The sequence below is a fragment of the Macaca thibetana genome, chromosome 14 (assembly GCF_024542745.1).
Source record: "Macaca thibetana thibetana isolate TM-01 chromosome 14, ASM2454274v1, whole genome shotgun sequence".
NCBI classification, from domain to species: Eukaryota; Metazoa; Chordata; class Mammalia; order Primates; family Cercopithecidae; genus Macaca; species Macaca thibetana.
This window is the reverse complement of record NC_065591.1, coordinates 22882463-22909194: the sequence shown is the minus strand read 5'-3', so window position 1 is coordinate 22909194 and position 26732 is coordinate 22882463. Positions and strand designations below refer to the sequence as shown.

Sequence of the window (26732 nt, the reverse complement as noted above, 5' to 3'; positions counted from 1 at the left end):
GGTACCCACTGCACTGGCTGAATTTTTTTTTCAGACAGATGCTGTCAAGTATTATTGTACCTTGTATCTATTTGTTCACCTCAACAAGCATATATGGAGGGCCCACTCTGTTCTAGGCACTGGGAGGAGGTGGAGAAGCACAGAGAAGTAAGGGAGAAAGCAGAGGTGGGTCTAATATGGTCTACATGACAACGGTTTCAAGGAATTCCTAAATCTCAGGGGGATGCAGATGGACTAACAGATAACTCCAACTCAATATGGACAGGGCAGAGAAGTGGGGATTCACAGTTCCTAGGGGAAGTGCAGAGGAGTGGTGACTTGACTTATAGGAGTTTTCTGAATTGCAAGAGGACTTATTTAATTTTACAGTTCATTCTGATTCTTAAAAAAATCTAAGAATGATGCAATGATATGCACTTTGGGATCATAGATCAGCTGACATTATGAGATATTTTACTATTGATTATTGTGCTGCAACTAACAACAAAACCTCTAGGTAAGACAAGCAAGCTCTTTGCCTTCCTTTTACTGAAGCTCACAACAGTTGAACGGCTTGTTCCAGGTAACAGATCAGGAATTCGAATTTACTAGGGAATTACTCCATGCTGAGTTCTAATCTGCATTCTACTCCAGTGCTTCTCAAATTGAATGACTATACAAACCTCTTAGGGATTTTGCTAAATTATAGATTGGGGTTCAGAAAGCCTGAAGTGGGGACTAGAATTCAGCATTTCTAACAAGCAACCAAGTGATACAAATGCTGTTGATGCACAGACCTCACTTTGACTAGCAAAGATCCAGAGGGCCCTAAAAGTGGCTATTATCAAAAAGGAGGTAAAAATCAGAGTACATGAATTATAGCAATGGTGAATAGGTTTTACAGAAATTAGGAGAGAAAAAGTAGAAAATTAGGGGAAAACAATCTTCAAATTTAAGGACAGGCCAAAGGTTTTGAAGACCTAGTACAGCTAAAGGCCCTTAGACAAGATCCAGCACTGTGGTGCCAAACCTGAAGTTCTCAAATCTCTAAGGATCCAAGGAATCATCAGTGAGGACCCTTGAACAAATTTTATATATTCAAAAAATAACTATTTGAAATTGAATATTTATATAAACAAGGCCTCTTTTGTTAATGAAAACATGGACTCATTAACCAGATGTACTACTGCCCTGTCCTTCTATTGTAGTCCTAATACTTATTGTCTATGTTACAGACAATAAGATATATACATCTTTGATTAATTAAAAATAAGAAAACAAATTAGGTATTAATAAATGCAGTTCAAGTAATCAAGGGAGACTAATAGAAGTAATATCTGGTAAGAAAAATGTTGAGAAATAATTCAAACACCTTATTTTATGAGTTTTTAAACTTTTCTTGTTTTATCTTTGGGTTAGTTTGTTTTTTTTTTGTTGCACCGATTTTGCATTAGCTTGTACCCATAAATATTAAGTAACTAAGCAAAGGTTTAAAGGTAAGATAATAGAAGAAACAGAAACAGATCCCAAATGTTCTAACTTGAAGCGAATAATAGTTGCCATTTACAAATAACCTATTAAGTGCCAAGCACCTGCATTACTTATCACATTAAATCATCCAAAAAAAAAAGAAAACTAAAAGGAAAGTAATTTTGTATTACTATTTTACAGACCAAGAATCTCAGCCCCAGAAACATGCAGTAACCTGCCCAGAAAAATACTCAGCAAGTAAAATGCTTATTCAGCAATGGATCTTAAGTCTTGGCCCCAAAGCCTATCCTTCGAATCCAAGTTGTAATTCTCTCAAGTTGCTGTTAGATTCCAGGATCCTCATACTGTATATTTGACCACTGAGAAGAAATTACTGGTTTATTTATTTGATCTAGACTTTCCAAAAGTGCCTGTGAAGACTACAGAAAATATAAATAAACAGCCCCAATATTTCCCTCAGCAGCCTACTAGCCTTTTGCCATTTCTCTTAAAGACTCTGAAACTTGCATTCCCTCAGACACACAGAGGAGAGGCACTAATCTCAGCATGGATGAATGCAAGCCTAATTATCTCTCTTTTGCCCTAAGAGTGCAACAGAACAAACACAATGTTAGGACTCCAATAAACCCAGATTTAAATCCAACTCCCCATGTACTGACTTGTGATCACTGACCATTCACTGACACCTCTGAACCATTTTTATTATCTGATAAAAGAAAGATAATACTGCATTTTTCATTGGATGGTGGTGAGGATTACATAAACTTAAGTAAGTAAGGCCCTTAGCACAGGTCAAGTACCAGATAAATACATGAGTAGCCCTTATCAGATTGGGTGATTATCACCTTGGAAATCACAATTTGCTTTTGGCTTGTCTCAGCCAAATCATGGGCTTCTGACAGAATCCATCCTTTTCTTTCTAAATAATTCAAAATGGTTTCCCTGATCTTATTTCAGGGATATTCTGAAATGTTGAAGCTGGGTGACCATACATAAATGACAGCATTCATTCTGAAAATAAATGTGACTTTGCAAAGACCACTAATGTGGTCAGAACAGAACTGGTGTGGCCAACTAAAAGGTGACCTCCATTTCTCAGAGGAAGTATCAGACTGGATGTATCCTAATTTGGACTTCATCTTTCATCACTTTTCAGGAGGGTGAGAAGGAGAGTCTGGTGAAGTCATTCGTTTTTGCCCAATCATGTTTTGCTTACCTCACTCACTCCAGGGAAAACACACAAACAAATAAAAACATCAGTTTTCTTAGCCAGCTCACACTTCAAATAAAGTATGAAGAAGGGAACAGTACTTATAGTGCCAAATTGGTCATACTGTGTCATCGTGGAGGTGTAATGACCTCCATAGATTACATCTATGGGTGTAATCTAATGCAAAAATCAAATGGGTGAAAAACTAATATTTGTAAATGAGTGATAAAGGGTAGACAGTGAAATAAAGGAATGCGACCCTTTCTTTAATAACAGAGAACAATGTTTTTGTTCAAGAAACTAAAAAACAAAAATAAAGAAAAGAAAAGAAGAAGATCTGGGGGAGGGGAGAAACACAACTTTAATTTTTAAATACTCGGTGCTCAGTGAAACCAATTGATGCTTTTGATTCCTTTACTCTATTTAGATTCTCCTTGCACAGCCATCATCAGACCTCCCATACTCAAACAGACTGACAAATACTGATTTTTAACTCCACCAGTGAGGGGCTTCTTATTCTGCTCCCAGAGAACGCATGTGTGAAATGAGTTTTGCAAGTTGACTCAAGTCAGTCCCAGCTGGGTCCGTTCTCCTGCTGAAAAGGCAAGCCCACAGAGGCATCCTGGCTTCCAGCAAAAAGTGATCTGCCATCCAGCGCAGCTATGGCTCTCTGGGAAGCTAACGCATTTTCTAAGACTCAGGTTGCTCTGCAGAGTCAGAAAAAGACCTAAAGAACCAGGTCTGAGTAGAAAGATATTTGAATTTGGAGAGGATGAACCACGAGGAAATTAGAATTTTCTTCTCAATGTGGTGAAGAACTGGCAAGTCCACCATGACTTGACTTGGCTCACTTCTACAGCCTCATGACAGCACTTACACTTGGAGCTCTAGCCAAATCAATTACTCACAGATCTTGAACAAGCCATGATCTCTCTCATCCTCCAGGCTTGCTTAAAGGTGGCATCTTCAAAACCCATTTCCTTATAGCAGCATTTGCTTATCCCATTGTATCATAAATACCTGTTAACTTACTAGTATTCTCCATTATTTGGAGAGTTATTTGAATGTGATGTACTATAACTTTTCCACTCTTGTGCCTTCAGTATCTAACAATAGGCATACATTAATGTTTTTGATTGATAATAAGCGCATAAATAAATAAAGGAATGGAAAAAAGGCAAGACACCATTTCCAGCCTTGTCTATCATTAGTAAGCTATTGTAAACATATTAAGCTATACCATTTAATGAGTTTACACTTTGTGCTAGTAACAAGCTAAGTGCTTTATACAATATGTCTTTTCATCTTCACACTACTATTGTGAGAAAGTAAGAATTATTATCCCCATTTAAGCAGAAAAAATAATAATTAGAGGCTCAGGAAATTGAGAAAATTATAAGTCTACACATTTAGAAAGTAACAGAATTGAGATTTGCAACATGATGTGCTGTCTCCCTGTGATGCTCAAGATTTGAACAAATGTTGGGAATTCTCAGGCGTTGGGTGTTTAGATTGCTCTATTGGAGCCATTCATTATACCATTCATTATATTAATAGTGAATAGTCACCTATTTTTGCATCCATTCTGTAAGTATTTATTTATAATTTTTAAACGAGACTCTGTACTAGGTTTTAGGGGATACAAAAAAATGAATAACACTCCTTGTTTTCAACCTGCTTGCAGTTTAACTGGAAAGATGATAACCCAGAGAGTTGCAATATAACTTAAGCCCCTCAAGAGCTATGTGAGGTAATAGAAATTTTGAAAGAAAATGATCACCAATATAGCCTAAACCAACCATTTAGTCTCTTTTCATCCGTCAAATAGCACTCCACTCCCTCCAGCAGCAGCAAGAAGTACCCTATCTATTTTTTATCACTTAAAAATGTATTTTGATCATGGTACTACCTGCTGAAAAACAATCAGTGACCTCATTGTCAAGCAAAAAACTCTAAACTTCTTATTAACATGCTATAACTTGTTCCTACGTACATTTCCAGAGTTATCCTCTGTATCGCTTCTTAAAGTCCTCACTGGTTCCACACCATTTTCTAGATATATCCTCTGCATCTTTGTTCTAGCTACTTTCACTGGGGTTAGATTTATTCTATTTAGGCTTTTCTGCTAACTATAGTCTTTCTTTTCCTGGACACTTCTAAAACATTTTGCTTCATGTAGGTATCTCCTTTCTTATACAGCTTTGTCAGAAAATATTGAATTATCCTTGGTTGAAATTAACCAGTTATATGTCAGATTTCTGCTCTAGTCTATGAACATCTTAGTAGTCACAGTTTCTTGTTTATCTGTGTATTCTCCATGTCTAACACAATGACATATGCTGCGTACCCAGTAAATGACTGCTAAAATGAATGGACTGACCAGTCTTGTGTAACATTCACTTGTTCAAACATCCTATCTCCCATTTCATTTGTAAGATTTGTGAGGGCTGAGACTATATATATTTGCATCTTGTATGTTCACCTCACCATAGTTTCCAGAACAGTCCTTGTATATAGAAAGTACCAAGTAAACATTCATTAATGAGTAAAAAAATAATTTTCCTGGTAGGAGTGATTTTGTGGATTGTATTCATTGGGGCAATTCTTGTACCTAGAAACGACAGATGTTCAATAAGTGTCTGTTAATTAAATGGATAGCTATTCCCAAATACTTAGCCAGGAAATATAATGGACATACTGTTTTGCCCCTCCTGCCCTGCTTTTCTGGCAGTTTCTCCACTTCCCATGTGATAACTACAGAAGTAGCCAATTTCTAAAATGTGTGACTTTTTCCCACATTTTAGAATGTGGAGTTGACGGACCCTTAAACCAGAGGAGACACCATAATCAAACTGCTAATCATAATAGCTCTTCCTTAAAATTTTTGGACTTGGGACACTAGAATAAATTAAACCAGAACTGTTAGATAAAGAAATTAAATATAGAGGGAGTCATGATGATCCTGAAGTCTTTGAATACAATTTTTCCTTAGGTTCAGTTCTTTCCTCAGAGCCTGTTCTTTCTATGATGTAGTTGTGCTATATGACATTTGGGCAAGCATCCAGTGCATCTCTTTTGTTTAAACTTATTCAAGATAGATTTTTGTCACTTGCTTCGGAAGCAACCTTAATGATTGCAGAGACCATTCTGATAAAAGACTCAGGTGATGATGGAGCCTGGAAAAAACAAGAATAAGTAGCACTAAATTCCACAAGAGCGCTATAGACATTTATTTATGAATTTTCCTTTTTTTTCTTTTCTTTTTTTTTTTTTTTGAAACAGAGTCTCACTCTGTCGCCCAGGCTGGAGTGCAGTGGTGCAATCTCGGCTCACTGCAAGCTCCGCCTCCCAGGTTCACACAAAAGGCAAGCTTTAAAGACTCAAACAATAAGGAAATCTATTGACAGGCTGTCTGACCAAATAAGAAACAACATGCCAGTTTCATAAGAAATCGCTAGAAAATAAGGAAAGGAGAGCAGGCCAGTCATACCAGTGGTATTCAAATGAGCAATAAGAAGTAGGCCAACTGGATTTAAAGTTGAACAGAATAGGGTAGAGATCAACACTAGGAACTTATGTAACAGCACAAATAAATAATTTCCTTCAATTGTTCCTTCCATTGTCCTTCCTTCCTTCCTTTCTTCCTTCCTTCCTTCCATCCTTTCTTCCTTCCTTCCCTCCCTGCCTTCCTCCTTCCCTCTCTCCCTCTTCTTCCTTTCTCCTATCCTTCAGTGTGTGTATACATATGCATATATATTTGTGTGTATGTGTATAATCTATCATGATAAATATATATAAAATCTATCATATCCCAGGCACACTAACACTAAAGTTATGGAGAATAAAGACTCTTTCCTTTGCACAGGAATCTTCCTAATGTTAGAGAGATGACAGTCTGTTGTGAGAGGTAGAATACATTATGATAGGTACTAGGTACTATGGCTCAAAATTGCATTATGAGAATGTAGGTTAGTGGAACCAAGCCAGTGAGAAGGTTCTGTAGATTGTTTCACTGACAATGTAATGCTTGAGAAGTCCTCAAAGATGAGTAGCATTGTTATAGGATTTATGCAATAAATTAAAGGATGATTTAATATCAGAAAATTTATCAGTGAAATCCACCAATTAATAACCTCATGGAAAAGTCACAGTTTTGCATCAATAGACACAGAAATGGCATTATTAATGTCCAATACCTATCTATGCATAGTAAGAATTTCAAGAAAAGTAGTAACAGAAGGGAACTTCCTCAACCTGATAAAGGGTGTATACCTAAACCCATAAGCCACTAATCTTTATATAGAGATATATTACATGCATTCTCTTCAAGATCAGAAATCAATTAGGGATGCCTGACCAGGCACTTCTGTTCATCACAGTGTGTCCTGGAAACAGTAGCAGGGAAATGGGCTCATTAAATGTAGCAAAATAAAGTTAAAAAAAAAATAAAAGATGAGTAGTATTTACTTGTGCAGAGGAGAGTGCTACAGGTAGGCGAGGGCATTCCAAGAAGGGTAACAGTGTCTACAAAGTCATGGCAACTGGATAGAGTGTGACATATGCAGAAGAGGTGAAAATTCTCTCAAGCTTATGTTTTAGTAGGATAGATAGACAAGTAAATCAATTATTGCAATGTTAAGTCCTTTGACAGAAACAAGTATATGTTGCTGTTGAAGACGGAGAAAGGAAAACCTCCTTAGCCTGCTGAGGTGGTTGAGGTTATGGAGAATTCCTGGGGGTGGGGGGAGGTGACATACAAATGAGTCTTCAATGATAAACAGGAGATATTAAAGATAGTAAGGAAAGATTTTTCTGTAGAACCAACAGTATCCGAACAGATATTAGCAAGCCTGATTCATTTACTAACCAGAGTGAACAGTACTTTCTCTCTGTCCCAAAAGCAACAAGGAGGAGAAGAGTCTAATTTCATTCGTGGCAGTAATATTGTCTTCCTAGGGAAGCTATAGTCTAAAAACAAGACAGCTGATTAATTACAGAAGCCAGGATACCAGAGTAAATAAGGTAAACAGGCAACATGAAAGGGAGCAAATAGGAAATGACACTTGCCCATCATGCTAAGAAGCAATAGTGAGAACAGGGAGTGGCGAAGACTATGATAATGTGGAGAGTGCAGGCCTGTCCTGATATAAAGCATTCTTCAATTCCAAACAATTGTCATGTACAGACATGACCGCAAAGTTTCTAGACCTTTATTATAGCCTAGCAGATTCAGATTATGGTGTGTATGTGCACACGTACATGAGTGTATCTGGGTGTGTAAAAAATTTCCTAATATCAATTTACCAACTTAACAGTCTATGGGATGACACTGTGAATTAAACCAAACATTTCTGCAAGTCCAAGATATGCCAGAATCCTGTAGCTTGTGATTTTTAAATTAGAACTTGGATGGCAGACATGTTAAACATGTACTTCACTAATCTGCCATGTATTTTGATTTAAACTTCATAATCAATTAGTATATGGTATAATAATTTTTAATCTTTTTTTCTAAAGGAAAAGCCATAAAATGTATCTTTTCCCATTTATTTATGTCCTTAGATCTGGCCTGGACTGAGAATTACATCAGAATTTAATGTTAGTATCAAGTAGCATGTAGTATAACAATTTTCTATCTTTTCTTAAAAAGAAAAGCCATAAAAGTTGATTTTTCCCATTCCCGTAGGTCCTGAGACCTGAGCTGAGTATTACATCATCTACTAGAGAAATGAAGGAGTCATTTAGTGTCGTCACCCAGCAGTTAGTGCCATTATGTCTAATTACAGATCAGAGGAAATATGTAGCTGAAGAAAGTAGAGAAGAGAATGAGACAAGAGAAGAATCCTTGTAAGTGCCTTCTTCCTTCTTAATCTTTCTACTTACGCTCACCTCTCATGCTTCTTGCTCTATCATGTACTTATTACCCACTAAATACTATTTACATAGCAAGGAGTCTTTGTCACCACCATCGGCCTCCATGGAATACATAAATATTTCTTGTTACTGTGTTAAAAAGAGATTAAGTAGAACAAATGTTATAGCTATAAACACTAAGGCTCAGAGAAATTAATGATACCTAGCACTTATACAATGCTTTTAGTCCTCCAAGTGTCTTTATATATCTTAACTTATGTGACGTATACGATAACATTTTGCATAGATGAGGCAGGATACTATCATCCTCATTATGGAGAAGAGAAAACTGGTGTTTTAAGCAAGTCACAGCTCCATTACAAGCTACCTTACCTCTGTAGGCCTCAGCTTCAATCTTGAATTAGGAAAAATAATATAACTTATTTAACAAAGTCAGTATTTTGAAATTCATAAGAGATAATTCATGATGGTCTAATTCCTATTTTAATTAATATAAGACCTCAGAAAAATGAGCTGTTTTTGCCTGATTGTTGTTATTGTGATGCTAAGTTAACACTAATTACTCCCATAGATCAATCTAGGAATCTCAGCCGCTTAACCCATTTATATAAAGTTCAGTTGGCAAGCTGAAGATGGCGAGAGGCATAGGGAGAGAAAAATGTACCATGTTCTACTGAGGGATCAAGATTCCTCTGTCAATCTCTAGGCTTTTGGGGTTCCTGGAAGGATTACTTGACTTACAGCTGAGGAAAGTGGGAGAGAGAATGAAGAAAAATTTTTATAGTCCAAGCCTCAGAATGGCTTCATTTCTTTTTTTTTTTTTTTTTTTTTTTTTTTTTTTTTTTTTTTTTTTTGAGACGGAGTCTCGCTCTGTCGCCCAGGCTGGAGTGCAGTGGCCAGATCTCAGCTCACTGCAAGCTCCGCCTCCCGGGTTCCCGCCATTCTCCTGCCTCAGCCTCCCGAGTAGCTGGGACCACAGGCGCCGCCACCTCGCCCGGCTAATTTTTTGTGTTTTTAGTAGAGACGGGGTTTCGCCGTGTTAGCCAGGATGGTCTCGATCTCCTGACCTTGTGATCCGCCCGTCTCGGCCTCCCAAAGTGCTGGGATTACAGGCTTAAGCCACCGCGCCCGGCCGAATGGCTTCATTTCTTCCACCTACATTCCATTAATCAACACTGAATCAGACGGTCAAACTAACTGCAAAGGAGATTGGAGAATGCAGTCTATTTCCTTAGGAAGAGTAGAGGATGGATTTACATGAACATAGAGCAATCGATGTCACATTAAGTAACTTTCCCCATGCCACCCAGCTGATAACTTTGAGAGCTAGAGCTTAAAAGCAAATAATCTGACACTGGGTCCCCAGTTCTCCCCTCTACGATTGCCCAAGGTCATACTGTAAAATAGAAGCCAGTGGTCCTGATTTTGAATTTCAGGATCTTTTCTTCCACCCTTTGTGGCTTGCAAGATCATGTTGACGAACTATGAATGGTTGGGTACTTTCTATCAATTTGCTGTGCTATATTACAAGTGCTCTGATAGCTAGTACATCCACTAAACTAGAAACCCAACCTTTCTCTTTTCTGATGGCTGAGACAGCTGAATGGCCTTATTCTGTACCTGCTTTATGCTTCCCCTGGGTGACAGATAGAACTGGCTATTCGTTTCTTTTAGATGAGAGCAATTTAGAGCAACAACTAATTGAATAGGGAGTGTTTATGTGTGTGGGATTTATGGTATGAGGTCACAGTGCTGCATCATTTTTCTGCATGCTGAATTTGAAGATAATTGGGCTATTTTTCAAAGCCAATGGAGTGTGGTTTTACCAAGAGGCATTGGTAACATCCAGATTCTTCTTTACCTGATCTGAATCCTGGCTTAGGTGCCTCCTTCACTCTTGAATAATGTCAGGTTCCTTGCCTCCTGGGAGATGGATTTACAGTAATTCTGAGCGAAGTCCTTCTAGGATCCTCAGTATAAACTCAAAGCGTTGGCATGTCTATGGTCCAGGCCAGAACATGTCAAGGCACAATCAAAGTGCATCTGGCCTATTGGTATTGTGCTTGCTGTCACTTAGTGGAGCCAAACCTGCAAAGCCTGCCTGAGACACACAGCCACTTCTTCCCAGACACAAAGCCTCTGATTCCAGGAATTGCCTCTGAGGAATCTGTCATGCCAGTCCATAAGCCACTTTCTCTTTAAATCTTGGAAACTGAGAAACCACCATCTTGCACGATATATTTGGGTTTCTTTCTAATCTTGAAACTTGTTAAGGAGACAATAGAGATTAAGCTCTAAAGGCAGACAAAACTGGTTTCATATACTGGTTTTACCTCGTAGTCACTATTTAAACAGGGGTTGGCTTAAGCCTATGAAATTCTATTCCAGCCCACCACGTATTTTTGAAAATAAAAGTTTATTGGAACCCAGACACACTCGCTTGTCTCCGTATTGTCTACAGCTGCTTGTGCACTACAACCACAGTGCAGAGAAGTTGAGACAGAGGACTCATGTGGTCTGCAAAGCCATCAATATTTATTGTCCAGCATTTTACAGAAAATATTGTGAGTCTTTCATTTTCTCAGCTGCTAAATGCAGATAATTATGTCTAACTCAAAACTGTGGTAATAATTAAATAAAATAATGTATGTAAAACATATAGGGCAATGCCCAACACAGTACAGATTCTCAATAATTAGAGGGTTCCTCCAGTTATTTTGTATTGGGGTACATTTATGTGGCTGGAGTGCAGAGGCTCAGTGACAAAGCCAAGGAAACATATACAGGAGCAACACTCTTCAAGGGACAGCCTTCCCCATGGACATTTAAAATACAGGATAGTCACTCAGCTCCTAAACTAAAAGAACAAAGGAAACCACATCCCTACTATCAGATGTGCTCCTGCAGAAAGTGGGGAGATCAGAAAGGGGGACCTCCATCATTCTGACATCACCGTTATAAGGTAAATCAGCCCATTCTACTTTTTTTTTATTTACCTAAGAAAGAAGTAAATAGCAATCTTACACTTGTCTAGGGTGCTGTTTAAAACTTCCCCCAAACAACTCATCTTACTCTGGAATGCATTAAAGGCATCCTTACTTCCACAGAGAACCAAATCTCTTCTGCAATTTGGAGGAAAATTTAGTATTCTCAGTGTTCTAAGACTGACATGTCAGTTAAAAAAATATGTGTGCCTCTAGATTAAGTAGTTGGTTGATATTATAAAATCTCATTCTCTCAACAACTCTTCAAGATGAATGTTATCATTCTGAATTTACTGATTAAGAGACTGAGAGACAAAACAACCATTCCAGTTTATGTGACCAGTTATAGATACAGTTAAAATCTTAGGACCATTTGACTTTCCTCTCTCAGTTTGTCTAATCTTTGCAAAGGTGGTGATGTCGGGAACTATGAAAGGACTGAATTTTAACTGAATCAAAGGAGCATTACCACTGAACAGTTACCAAGAGGAGAGAAGGCACAAACTATACAAATACACTCTGAATAGCAACTAAAAATATTTTAAAATATTTTCTATAGGATTTCTATATCTCTCCTATGTCTCAGTGAAAGCCTGGTGGAAAAGCATTGGATCTGAAGTGAAAGGTCCTGGACTCTAGTCTTGAAAAAGCCATTTGCCTTCTCTCAACTTGTCTACTTGTAAATGAGAAACTTGAATGGTCTTTCCAGTCACTTGATCTGAATGTTTACGATGCTTCCCAGAGAGCAAGTTTTAGTCACTGGGGACCAATGTCCAAATGTTCAGTACCTAACTGTGAGCATGACCCAGAGTACCTGCCACTGGGAAGGAAACACACACACACACACACACACACACACACACACACACACACCTTTTCTGTTTGATTAAAAAAATTAAAATTAGAAGAACATAGTAGGAGAAAACTAAGCTTCATTAAAGTGCAGAGCTGGGTAGAGATCAAGGGAGAAAACAGAAACAAACAAGATATTTGCATAAGGTTTCTGACATTGATTGGACATAAAATATACATAAAAAGATAGTAAAAGAATTGAAAGAATAGCAACTGATAAAAGCAAAGAAAAGCTTAATCAAAATACGTGTTTTTGAGTGTATACACACACACACACACACACATACACATCCTCTACGAGCAAGTGGCTGAAGAAGAAAATAACAATTCCAGGTTATTTCTGAATCCAAGCATCTACTTGAAGAAGGGAAGTAAAGAAGATGGGCATATCTAACATTTACCAAGCAACTATCCTGTGCCAGACAGGGGATATAGCCTACTTCCATGACAGAATTTGCTATAGCAGCCTACTCCATCTCATCTTGGCACCTACATGTAAATAGCATGATTATTTCTGTTTTATAGAAGCAGACACTGCACACAGAGGTGAACTAGTTTGCCCAAGACCACACTATGAGTTAGTCGTTAAACCCAGCATTAAATCCACATCCAGTTTTAGTTCTTTCCTCTTATACTTTTCAATTGCAAAGCAATCCCAGCCTTCATCATATTATTCTATCATAATTTATAAATAGGAGAATAAGGAGGGCAGATATTAGTTTCTCATTTTTTATAAAGGAAGGAGCTCATGCTTAGAAAAATTAAGCAACCTGTCTAAAGCCACATGCCAAGTAAAAGGGTGGTGTGAATTCCAAAATTCTGACTCATAAATCAGTGCCTTTGTTACCATTTTAAGATGAAACTCTTGACTCTTAATGTCAGCCTTTTACTGTTGAGAGGCATATGTCACATGGTTCAGAGAATGAGTTCTAGGGTTACATGAATCGGTGTTCAAATCTGGGTTGCAACATTTACCAGCTATTTGGGAAAATTGATTAATTATTTCTTCCGTACATTAATTTGTCACATTTACTACAAAGAATTTTCATGAGAATTAAGCAATTTAATGTGACTGACCAGCAGTGTAGGCTCAGTAAAAGGTTGGCGGCTATCTTAGGCGGAGGTCTTCAGAAGCAAATCATGAAAACAAAAGTGTGTGCTCCCAGGAGAGAACCAGAAGGGAGTGGGAAAGTGGGACAGGGAAGAAGAAGGAGCCAAGCAAAGATGCACTTACAGGAAAATTTCCAGGTTCAGCCTGATCCTTCAGGCGAAGACTAAAGTATAAATTGCACCTCAGTTTGCCATCCCTCCCAACCTCCCAATACCCTCTTAAGTCGAGGAAGGGAAATGAGCTTTCATACTTATGCATTATTCAGTCATTCAATAAAAAACATAGCAGATGTGGTAGGAAAAAAGGAGCTGCAAAAAATCATAGGACTTTCTATTCTAGTGTATACACCCACAGGCAAAGCAGCAGGAGTAACCTAAGGGCAGAGTAACAGGAACCAGGTGGGAAGTAGGAGGAGAGTGGGAAGGGGACGTATATGAACAAATAGAAGAAGATTCTAGGGGATTTGGGTGGGACAGGCAGTGTCTGTTGCAGTGAAATTATTTTCTTATTATTACCTTTTATTAGGATGGGAATGGCATCTTTCTTTCATGAGTCTCATTTCCAGGAATATTGGGGAAAACCCATATATTCTCCTTGAGTCCAAGGTAAACTTCAGGCCAACGCCAGAAAAGGACAGCAATTCAGAAGAAGATATACAACCCAGATCAATGGTCAAAAATGGAACTCCTAAGCTGAAAACTTTATTAGGCCACCTCCAACATCCATTTCAGACACAGTTCTCAGCCAAGGGACCAGATCCCAGCCTCTGTGATTTATTAGAGACGAAAAGAACTGAAACAGTGCAGCAAATGGCAACTGGAAAAGACAGTTCTTTTATCACAAGAATAAATTCATGTTCCCCAAATCATTTAAACCTATTTTTAAAAATTATCCACCCCTTACCTAATACAATTAAAGCCTTACTTAATTACCTATGAGGTAAACAGAGAGATGTACTGCTCCACTGAGACTCAAAAGGAGATCTAGATTCCCTTCCTGCATTAATACTGCTTAAAAAATATCCATGAGTTCAATTGTTTTGAGGTTTAGGTCCCACAAATAATTGAGAACATGCAAGGTTTGTCTTTCCGTGCCTGGCTTACAGACCTCCAGGCCAGGCATAAGTTAACATTAGGTATCATCTGGAAAAAATCAATCTACTCTCAAATTTTCTGGTTTTAGATGTTTTGTTTCTTGTTTCATTTTGTTTTTGTTTTTTGAGATGGAGTCTCACTCAGTCACCCAGGCTGGAGTATAATGGCCTGATCTCAGCTCACTGCAACCTCTGCTTCCCGGGTTCAAGTGATTCTCCCACCTCAGCCTCCCAAGTAGCTGGGACTACAGGCACGTGCCACCACACTCAGCCAACTATTGTATTTTTAGTAGAGATGGGGTTTCACTATGTTGGCAAGGCTGGTCTCGAACTCCTGACCTCATGATCCACCCGCATCAGCCTCCCAAAGTGCTGGGATTACAGGCATGAGCCACTGCACCCAGTCGGCTGATTTTTTAAAATAATTCTTATAAAAATTATGTTTGCTTCTGCTTTACATTTTTCTTTGAGCAGGACATACTATAACCTAAAGCCATGAGAATAGGATCTATTCTCAAAGAAAACTGTAAAGCAGAAACAAAGCATCTTTTTTTTTTCCAAGTTGATAATTCAGAAGTCCCAGCGTATCATGATGAAAACAAATTTGACCCTGGTTTAAGGAAACCAAAGTCCAAGCCCTTGAATTTTGGTGCTTTATTCATGGCATTAAACTCTCTTGAATATGAAAAGCCTAGAGTTATTATAGAATAACTGGTCCTAGAGAAAAAAAGGTAAAAATAAAAGCTATATTGTAAAAGTGTTGTAAAGTTGCACTGCCATCAGCAGGAGATATAAATTGCCAAAACCCTCCCACAGGAGAGAAGTAATCTTTGTAGTAAGCATAGATCTAGTCATGAACTCCAGATCTGAATAGCTGGGTTATTTCTCACAAGCTCCTCAAAGTCTCTGAGTCCCCATTTCCTTATTTGTGCAATGGGGATAATGATGTTACTCATTTTATAGTTTAATGTGAGGATTGAATGGTATAATTTATGAAAGTTATTCTGGGAAGTACTGGGAAATAAAATTTCTCAAAAATTAGAAGCCATTGTTAAGGTGCCATTTTCCTTGTTGGATGATTCAGGGTTATCCAAGATTTGGAAAAGTCTGAAAATTCACCACACATATCAGACTGGCATAATAGTGAAGACACTGAGTGATTCTGAAAAGTAACCATCTAGAAAGGACTTATAGTGACAGTTTGACATCAGTTGTAAAGGCAATTATGGAGGAACTGTGTGGCAGACAGATTATCCAGTCAGAATGTGTATTAGTTTTCTATTGCTGCCTAACAAGTTACCACAAATGTAGAAGCTTACAAAACACACATATTTATTATCTCACCATTTTTGTGATTCATAAATCTGGGCATGTCTTCACTGAGTCTCAGTGCTCAGTATCCCAAGGCCAGTCAAGACCTGGTTGGGCTGTGTTCTCATCTGCAGACTTGACTGGGGAAGAATCCACATTTAAGATCATTCAGGTTGTTGGAAAAATTAATCTCCTTGTAGCTGAGGGATTCAAGGACATGGATTCTTCTTGTCTGTTGGCTGGAGATAGCCATCAGGTTTTGGAGACCACTTGAAGTTCCTAGAGGCCAAAAACAGTTCTTTGCCATGTGGGCTTCTCCAATCTGGCCACTTAACTTCTAGCTGCAATGTGCAAAGACTGAGTCTTATTAAATGTAACATAATCACAGGAGTAGTTTTAATGGAGACCATCCATTATCCTGGTTTTTATATTAGTTAGAATTAATTCACAAATCCTATTTGTACTCAAGAAGGTGGAATTATACAAGGATATGTGTATTAAAATGTCTGACTTGTGGCAGTTTTTAAGCAACCTCTCCCCCTTCCCTTTGTGCCCCACGTAGGGTCAAGATGATAAGAAAGCCTGGGAGCCCACCCATTTGACACGAGCAGGGGTTTCAAACCATACATACTCCTGGTCATGCACAGGAATCCTCACCCCAGATGCACTCCCTAAACAGCACAAAAACTTCAAGATAATCTCTTTTTCCTATTTTCAAGCCACTTTAGACCTTCTTGGGGAGCCACTCCACTTTTCTCAGAGAGCCTCATTATGTGAGTCATAAAGCTTTGCATACTTTCTTGGTGTGTGTGTTGTCATCAGTCTCAACATCTGAACCCAATTTTTATGTTGGGCCATTCCATTCTGCGTGGTGACAGTACTGTGGATATCATGAAAGCCCATAAGGGACACCCTAAAATCAGTTTACTAAAGCATGGATATTGGTAGTATGAGCAGGGATATGAAGCTTTTTAAATGATCACTCTTCAAATGTATCAAATATCTCAAGCAGTTAGTGATGTGAGCTGAGTGGTAGATCTGAGTGCAAAGGGTTTAACAAGAACTCTTTAATTGCTAGAGGAATTTATTCATTTATTCTCTTCATTCACTCATGCTTTCTTTCTTTTTCATTTTTTATTTTTTGAGACAGAGTTTCACTCTTGTTGCCCAGGCTGGAGTGCAAGGGTGCGATCTTGGCTCACTGCAACTTCTGCATCCCAGGTTCAAGCGATTCTCCTACCTCAGCCTCCCGAATAGCTGGAATTACAGGCATACGCCACCATGCCCGGCTAATTTTTTTGTATTTTTAGTAGAGATGGGGTTTCTCCATGTTGGTCAGGCTGGTCTCGAACTCCCAACCACAGGTGATCCACCTGCCTCGGTCTCCTAAAGTGATGGAATTACAGGCGTGAGCTACTGCACCCAGCCTCATTCATTCTTCCATCCATCCATTCATTTTGGAAGGATTTATGAAGCACCTGTCATGTACCAGTCCTGTGTTAGATGCTACGGATACAGTAGTCCATGGGACAGACAATATCCCTAACTTTATATAATTTCCAATTTAGTGGGAAACGTAGACAAGTAAACAGACAATTACAGCACTAAGGGTTAAGAGTTACAATGGGTAAAACTTGCAAAGTGATGGGAATACTGAGTAGAAATATCCATTCCACTCAAGTGTGGTGACCTGAACTGAGGACAGAAGGATAACCAGGAATGAAACCAACAAAATGTGTGAGCATAAATATGGAAGGGGTTCCATGGAAGGGCAGTAGGACAGGAAGAATGGCCCAGAATGATAGAAATCATGTGGAGACATACTTGGAATATTCAAGAAACCAAATATTTCAATAATTTAGTGTCACAACAGAATGTGTCCATTATTTTAGTCTCTGAAGAACCACTCTAAATTAACACGAGAAAAATAGAAATCCAATGTTACAACTAGAGTCACTAAACTTTATGTTCCGATAGGTCCTCTTCTATGTTTTCAGTTTTCTAGTGTATAGAAAGCAGACCTAGAAATCCTGCATTGGAAACTTTCTGAAATCATTCTACTAGGGCATCCCAGCACACACCTTATTGGATTTACTGTGCAACTTTTAAGATGGGGTTAGCCCTGCAATTCTCTTAGAGTTATCCCAAGGCAACACGGGCCATGCACACACATGGCAGTCATGGTTAATGCTCTGTATGTTCAGATTTACTGTTTAGTTCTGACACAAGAGCTGCATAGTTTTGCGTTTCTGTAAGCCCCCGTTTCTTCACGTGTGAATAGGCAATAATATTTGCAAACACATCACTCATGAGAATAGGGGATTTCTTTGATTACATGAACTCTTCGTGTGTTTCATACCCCTGAGCTGTTATTATAACTCACTCCACAGTTGGAAAAAGATAGCAAATATCCTCAGAGATAAAAACCTCTGAGCCAAACTTGCTTAACAATGAAGGCCCCTTCAAGTCTGAGCAGTGCAGTTGCCATTGTTGATTCACTTTGTTTCAGTGCCTGAGAAACTTAGTGACTTCTGTTTATATTTATGCTGGCATTTGGAGTCTCAGGAGGTGTGATTGAGATATAAAAAAAAAACAAGAGGAAACAGAACTTTTTAAAAGAGAAGAGTTTCTCTCTTCACTTTGAGTTGACTTTTAAATAACTTTTTGAGGCCTCTTTCTGCATAATATCACTAAGGAGAGGGATCTTGACTAAAATAGAGAAAGAGCAAGAAAGAGAAAGGAAGAAGAATGATGTCAATAATAGCTATAAATGATATAAAGTATCTTCAGATGTAATTATAATAAATATTTATTAAATATGTACAAAGCATTACTTTTTATAAATATCATTTAGTTTCTTACTGGACAGAAATAAATCAGTGCAGAATAAAATCTGTCTCAGGAAAAAATTAGAGGCAGGAGATTCAGGGTCCTGACAAAAGTATGTTTCTATGAGAATCTGATTCTGTGGGTGACATATGTCATCTGAGATTGGCTGAGAACAGGATAACCCATGGAGGGCTAACAAGGTAAAGCAAATCGATACGCCACTCTCATCTTTCACTCAGACTCCAAACACAGCCAGCAGGAAGACCTTTCTGTCCTCAAACTCAATCACATGAGTCTGCCTGCATGCCAACACAAGCTTCATGTACCTTCCTCCAAAGGGAGGAGCTTAGGCAGAAAAACAGCATAGTTAGCACTTCCAGGGACTCTTCATTTCCTGATCAGCTTGAGGAACAGGAACCTTGCGGGTGAGGCAAAGACCCATCAGGTGAAAGGAGGCTGCAGCAATGAATACTGTACTTCCATTTCACTGCACAAGCATATAGCTTATGAAAAAAAAAAAAAGGTATTACTCCCTTTATTACATTTTCCCTTATTCCAGATGTTGCTTCTTGTTATTCAATATGGTAATTATATAGCCCACTTTCATTTCTGAAATTACCCTTTTACACGCCAGTGATGAATCTATCCCAAAGACTGACACTAACAGTCCCCAGAACCAAGCCCATTTTGCCATTTTCTGTAAGAGCAAAACAGTGACTCCTGAAAGATGACCCAGTAGGCCCCTGAAACTTGGTAAAATGCTTTCAGAAAGTAAGAACTGTCAACAGGGTTCATTTATAATAATGGAGTTGTAAAGTCAATGTAATTGTCTAAAAGCAGGGGATCAATTAAATAAAGTATGTTATCATCTTAAAACGAAGCTCCCTACAGCCATTACAATTGAAAAATAAAAGCATATTTGATGGCTTGGGGAAATGCTCCCGCACTGTTAAGTTATAGAACATGGTGTGCCAAAATCAGATTCTATTCTTGTAATATATTAATGTGTCATGCCTAGAATGAATGATCTCTCTCTCTCTCTCTCTCTCTCCCTTTCTCTTTCTCTGTCAGTTTCTGTGTCAGCCTGTGTGAGTGTGTGTAGAGTGTACTCTCTTGCTTTCTTCAGATCCCAACAAAAATTCACTTTTTCTATGAAGCCTTCTCTGAGCACTCTACCTAAAATACCAAGGCCTTCAAAACCTTCCATCTCCTTTCCTTGTTTACTTTTCTCCTTAGCTGTATTAGTCTGTTCTCACACTGCTAATAAAGACATACCTGAGACTGGGCAATATATAAAGGAAAAAGGTTTAATGGACACACAGTTCCACAATGTTGGGGAGGCCTCACAATCATGGCAGAAGGTGAAGGAGGAGCAAAGACACATCTTACATGGTGACAGGCAAGAGAGCTTGTGTAGGGGAACTCCTCCTTATAAAACCATCTGATCTCATGAGACTTACTCACTATCATGAGAACAGCACAGGAAAGACCCACCCCCACGATTCAATTACTTCTCACTGGGTCCCTCCCTCGACACATGGGAAATATGGGAGCTACGATTCACGATGTTAAGTTAGCATTTGCAGCTTTGTACCTTACTAAATGCATCCGGTAAGGTCCTAGACAGAAATGGGTGGCACACAGAGCCATAGTAATTGAGATGTATTTAATGGAGGGACCCTGTACAAGGGTGTGAACAGAGGGAAGGGAAGCCAGCAAGAAACTGTAAAGCATTCCAGGATGAGCAATGATGGGAGAGCCAATGTTTTCTGGGAATGAAGGGGCAAGAGAAAAGAGCAGTTGTTAGAACAAGAAAGTTGTAACTGTAGAGACAGGAACTGTGGCCTGTACAAAGAAACAAAGCCATGTGAGTCCACAGCCCACCAGGAATAAATACCCTGGCCTCTCTCCTTCCACCTTCTCATCTCCTGCCAGTACCTGCCACTTTCTGAACCCAATCAGAAGTCAGAGGACAAAGGAGCTCGTCCTTAGAATTTCTATTGCTAGGACACAGAGCAGTGTCTGTAATATCCAAGTGGAGGGTATCCAACAACTGCAACGTTTACTCAATTATTTGTTTATTGACTCACTCCCACTGAATAGACATTTTTGCCTATTTGGGCTACTAATATATTTCCAGCACATGGAAAACTGCCTGTGTACAGTAGATGCTCAGTAAATACTTGATAAATGAATAAATATTGAATGATAGTTACAAAATGTTTGTATTTGGGTAATGAGAATATGAGTAATTTTAATTTTTTATATGACTTCCTGTATTTTCCAAGTTTCCTCAATAAACATATACTTTGTTTACAATCAAGAAATATATGTGTGTGTGTGCATGTTTGTGTGTCTGTGCATGTGTGTGTGTATATATATAGACGTACATTTAGTCTGGAGTATGGCAAGCAAGCAGAAGAAAGAAGTCAATCCTTTCCTTGGAATTCATCAAGTAATAAAACTTGTGCTGTGTTCCCCAGCTCTGGGTGATGCAGAAGCAGTTATGTCTAGGAAGCTCTGATCAATATTACCTTTCCAGACTGTACAGATATCCCAGACCAATTGCCTATATATTATTTATGCTGTCAAGATAATATTTAGGCAATACATAATTAAACAACAGCTATCTCTGGAGACACAAGTAGAACACTGATTATGAAAGAATCCAGCCTTGACAAAAGGAAGGAAAGATGTCCTTCAGGGTTTGACAACTATTTTTTAATAAAACCAGACAAGCAACTTGGCAGTTGCTTTTCCTGGTAGAGGTCCCCAACCTTTAGCAATGTATACCTCAAATGAATATCATTACTTATACTCTTATCTGGTTACCTCTAAGTTATAGTTACCTGTATTACAAGCCTAATTCAATCATCGGTCCCTAAACACAAGGAGTGCAGTGGTTTCTTGCAACGTATTTCCCAAGGCAGAAGTTATTCTTTCAGCAGCAGAAATGGTGATTGGATGATATGAAATTGTATTTCATTACTCGGCTCGAAACATATATAGTAAAATCCTGTTAAACGTGCCTTATTGCGCCCAAGTTTTCCTTGCTCTAGCTGCAAGGTGCTCCATCATACAGCTGTCACGATAACACCGAAAGGCTGTGGCAGAGTTATCTTATACATTCATACAATTCTTATAATAGGGGCTGCCAGCATTCTGAATGGAATGTAATAGATATTGATTTGCACACCCAGGTGTGAATATTGTATTTTCCTTTTACCACCTTCCAGCTTGGAAATAAATGAGCTTCTACTTCTGTTCGTTGTTGCTCCTTTCCTCTTTCCAGATGTTGTACCTTGCTTTTAGGTATGATAATTACACATCTAAAAGCTGAACACTCCTTGAATGCTGTAAAAAAACCACCAGATTGCATAAAAGTGCTTTTGTCAATAGGGGAAAAAGTATTATGCAGTTCATAAATATCATTAAATCAATGCAAGTTTTAAGTTAGCTTTTTTCACCTATTTTATATATTTGTTTAATCACACATATGTGTATTTATAAACTCTATATATATATAATATTTTTCTCACATTGATCATGAAATTTCACAGAGATCAACTTCTACTCCAAGAAAAGTTCCCAATGAGTTTAATGTCAATAAAAATATAATCAAAGCAGTATATTAAGGGGTAACAAGATATAATAGCTATTTCCAACTGATGTTTCCCGGCACACCATCAATCCACTCAGGGTTTCTAGCTAATGATCTTAGCAAATGTCTCAAGATTTCATGGAGCCCTGGCTCACCAGGCATAGTAGCAAGGGTGCCAATATCGGCACCTTTGATTGAAGTAATTAATTGATTAATAAATGGTAACCAAGATTCTACAGTCTGATGATGACTGATTTGACACATCTATTAATCAGGGATGTGTCTTCATACTGAACTAGCAATGGCAGCCACAAGAAAGGAGAAAAATAAGGGGTAAGAAGAAAGTATAGCAGCCAAGATGATAGCATCAAGGCCTTTGCTAAGAGTTAAAATGGAAAGAAAAGGAGGTTTCTTTGGTTTTTTTTTTTTTTTTTTTTTTTTGTGTGTGTGTGTGTGTGTGTGTGTGTGTGGTCTAGTATCATTAAACAACTAATTTTGTCCAGATTTCATTTCTATGTTAATCTGACTCCCTTTTATGAAATTAGCAAAAGTCACTAAAAGAACAAAATAGAAAATAAAATGCTGAGGTCAAATATACACATACACACATATAACATATGAAAACAAATATATATATATATACACACACACACACACAAAGTTCTCAAGATAGAGAAGGAAGCCCATATTAAATGAAGGATTTGGTCATGATATTGCTAATTCATGTCATTTGACTACCACTTTCGAAGTATACACTGTGTTCCAGGAATTCTGCTAAGCCCTGGAGATTTAACGTGAAACATAAATTCCTTTGCCTTTGAGAGACTCAGAATCTCATGAAGAACAACAAGTAATCACGGTTATACTGGAGATAAGTCTGGGATTCTGTAGATGCCCACAGAAAAGTAGCATGACCTAAACTGTGGACATAGGGAAGTATTCTATGAAGAGGCAGCGTTTAACAGAGAGCCATTGAGAGTCAACGGGAGTTAGGCATTTTGACAAGGCAGGAGGCAAGCAAAGAAGGCAGAAAGTACAAGACAGAATAAAATGTACTGAGGAGACTAAAATAGTTCTCATGGTTGATGGTGTGGTTTGGAAAAGTCGCTTTCACTTAGCTTTATGCAACAGAATATAGACAATAGGACTACAGTTAGATCTGAATCCAAATCCTCAATGCACCACCCAATAGCTTATCACCTGGGGCAATAGTACTTAACCTCCATCAGCCTTTGCTTCCCTATGTGGAGAAAGAAGATAAGAGTTGCACCCTTCTCATACGGCACAGACACATACTGAATTCAAAAATCAATAAATTCAACCTTGAATATCATTAAGCATTATTACTATTATTGGGACTCATTGATCCATGTTTTGTTTGTTTATTTGTTTTGTCTATCCCTTAAAGAAAGATAATTTCTATTTGACCCTTTCTCTATTTATTCCTGGAGAGAAACTATCCATATCTAAGGGAAAGTAAGGCTCACTACAGACTATCACAGAGACAGTGGAATGGCAAATAGTGCTACATCACCCTGGATCTGAGGATGGCCAAATCATTACACTTGTCTATTGCCCTTTCAGGTAACTCCTGAAGGTGCTCCATCCTATAGCTGTTGGGATCCTGGTTCTGATGTAGCTATTGGCATCTGCAAATGATGAGGATCCAATAAACCTCCTCAGTTCACTTCAGTGCCTTAACTTCCACCTCAATGCCATGGCTCAGCAATCTCTAGCTAGGTCCACACTGGTTTCATTATGACACGGTGATTTTAAACGCCCTCAAACTACACAGGATAAAAAGCGAAAAAAAAAAAAAAGAGACTCTTCTTTTTCTAACCACAGATACCATCTTTATTTTTCCAGCCGCTGCAGCGAGCATTGATGATTGAAAGCCCATAAAGCTTCTATTGACTCAGAGTATAAGGGGCTTGATTTATCTCAACACTTGGCAGGAAAATAAAAACAAGAATAATACAGGTGTGTCCTTTGCTGTAAATAATACAGATTTACTCTCTGCAAATTTCATAACCTTAATGATGCTGGAAACGTACTGACGCAAGTACGTCAGGCAACACTTGATGCTGGCAATCAATTGTTTACGGGGTTGACATTTTCTAACATCTGTTTTAAGACTGTGAAGTTTTAAGCTGCAATTTTTCATTGCCCATACTGACACTTTCACCAAGCTTTCCTTAGCGAAGCTGGTACCTTGACTTGTTAATTCAAGAAGTGCAGCTAGATCTTCAGAGTTTCTGAGGACTGTACAAACAGTAATGAATAAAACCATATCCTCCATCTTCCTTCAAAAAATTACCTGTTGTGAGAAGTCTAACTCTCAGAATTTGGGTCAAAATTTTGCTTTGTAATTTATTTTTGTGAGTGCTGCCAAGTCAGGATATTGTTTATTTAAAAAGAAAAAAAAAACTGGGCCGTTTTGTGTGCGTAAATATAGTTTGAGATTTGGTTGGTTCAAGATGAGAAAATAATCAAAATTATTGCTTTCTTTATTTTTATGTTCCAAGGCTTAGGGGCATACAAACTCTAGAGTAAAAATGCACTGGACTTTCTGTAAGGTATTTAACACATACCATTCTATGATTTTATTGTGAATTAAGTAGAAAAGATGAGAGAATTTAGAGTAACATGAAACCAAAGCTGGCTGAATAGAGGCATCCCAGAAAAGTTCATGTATATTAAATTAAGTGAAGATTATCCTTGATACAAAGGAACACTGGATTTAGAACTGTTTTGAAAATCAATTAAAACATAAAGAGTTTGCTTACAAAATTGTGAATAATAACCTGGAATGAATAACTTAATAAGTTATATAACAAATCAAAATTTAAAATGTTCTTGGTGAAATTGAAATAGTATGCCAGAACTATAAAGGGCAAAGAAAGCAAAATAAAAATTAGTGTATATTTATTTCTGCATCTGTATACACATGATATATTATTTCATATATTAATAATCTAAGAAATCAGGCAATGTTATTCTCCTTTTACAGATCAAGAAACAAAGGCTTAGAAAAGTTCAGTTATTTTACCAGTATTGGATAGCTAGTGAATGGCAAAGGCAAAATTCAAAGCCAATCATTGTTTTACTATATAATATTTTCCATATATATTAAAATAAGCATAAAATCCTGAATAGAGGTTCAAAAACTAAGACACTTATGGAATATATTTAAAATATATTTGTTTTGGAAAAAAGATTAAGGATTATTTTAACTTCAAAATAAGTAACAAATATAGTGTATCATTATTGCCAAAATAGTAATTATAGATGAAATAATAGGAATTCATATGGTCACAAGAAGTAAAATGCTAATCCTGTTTTATCTTGAACTGATCATACTAACCTGTAGTAAGTTAATTCTGTTTTAAGAAATGCATTTTAAAGAGATTTATAACCTTGAGCATATCTTTAGAAACAAAAAAAACAGGATGATCTAAAAACCATGGCATTTACTATTATACTTGTCACTATTATCATTATTGTTGCCATCAACCTCATTACTGTATTTTCAAATCCTAGCATTTATTTAGTGTGTATTATATACTGGTTACCAGTCTGAACACTTTGCACATGTCACTTCATCTGATTCAAGCACCAGGTTAGCCCTCCCTTGTATCCTATTCTCGTATTTTTACTCCAGCTCTTATCATAGCAAACAGCTGCATGCAGGTACAACCTATTGATAGCACCTCATCTCAGGCTCATCATGCAACACAAATCTCCATTAATACTTCGATGTGAGATGCCTGAGGCAACTAAGAAATGGGAAGGAGTTAATAGCCTATGTCCAGTGAGAGGTGGGAGTTAGAGGATAAACATTACCCTCTTCCTTGAAGCAGAAAATCCTGGGGACACTTAGCAGGATCTCCAATAGGATCAATTCCCAGCTGCCCTTAGTAGATATGGGAATAAGAATTTACCTTGGACTAGCATTTCCTCTTTCCTTGTTTTACTCTTCACAGTCCAATTTCTTGTGGTCACTTCTGAAAATAATCTACGTGCACAAATACCCTTGTCGCAGGCTCTGTTTCTAGGGTAAATCTGGACTAAGACACCACCTCATCTTTGCGACAACTTTATAAGGTATGTATTAACATTTCTGCTGTATAGGTGAGAAATATAAAATTAGACAAGGTTAAGTGGCTTGTCCAAGGTAACTTATGTTACAGAGAACAGATAGTGGTTTTGAATTCTCATTTGTCTTCAAAAGCCATGTTCTTAGTCACCACTGTACAGGTTTCCCTTGAGGCCCAATTAATGAAGCTGGTCATGTCTAGAAGAGAAGACTAATTAAAAGCAGCCTTTCAAAAAACTGAAGGGCTTTCATGTGGAATAATAATAAACATTCTAATATGATTCAGGGCCATGGAAAAATC

General features: G+C 37.9%; 1 long non-coding RNA gene across 1 annotated transcript in view; it reads left to right on the top strand.

The window, feature by feature from the left end:
* The window catches only part of LOC126936597 (uncharacterized), a 47349-nt gene extending 20909 nt beyond the window's left edge, over window positions 1-26440 (top strand). The window contains exons 5-7 of the long non-coding RNA XR_007719452.1: window positions 8367-8527; window positions 24202-24315; window positions 26319-26440. This is a non-coding gene — a long non-coding RNA (uncharacterized LOC126936597). The remainder of the gene's footprint in view (window positions 1-8366; window positions 8528-24201; window positions 24316-26318) is intronic.
* Window positions 26441-26732: the final 292 nt, after the last annotated feature.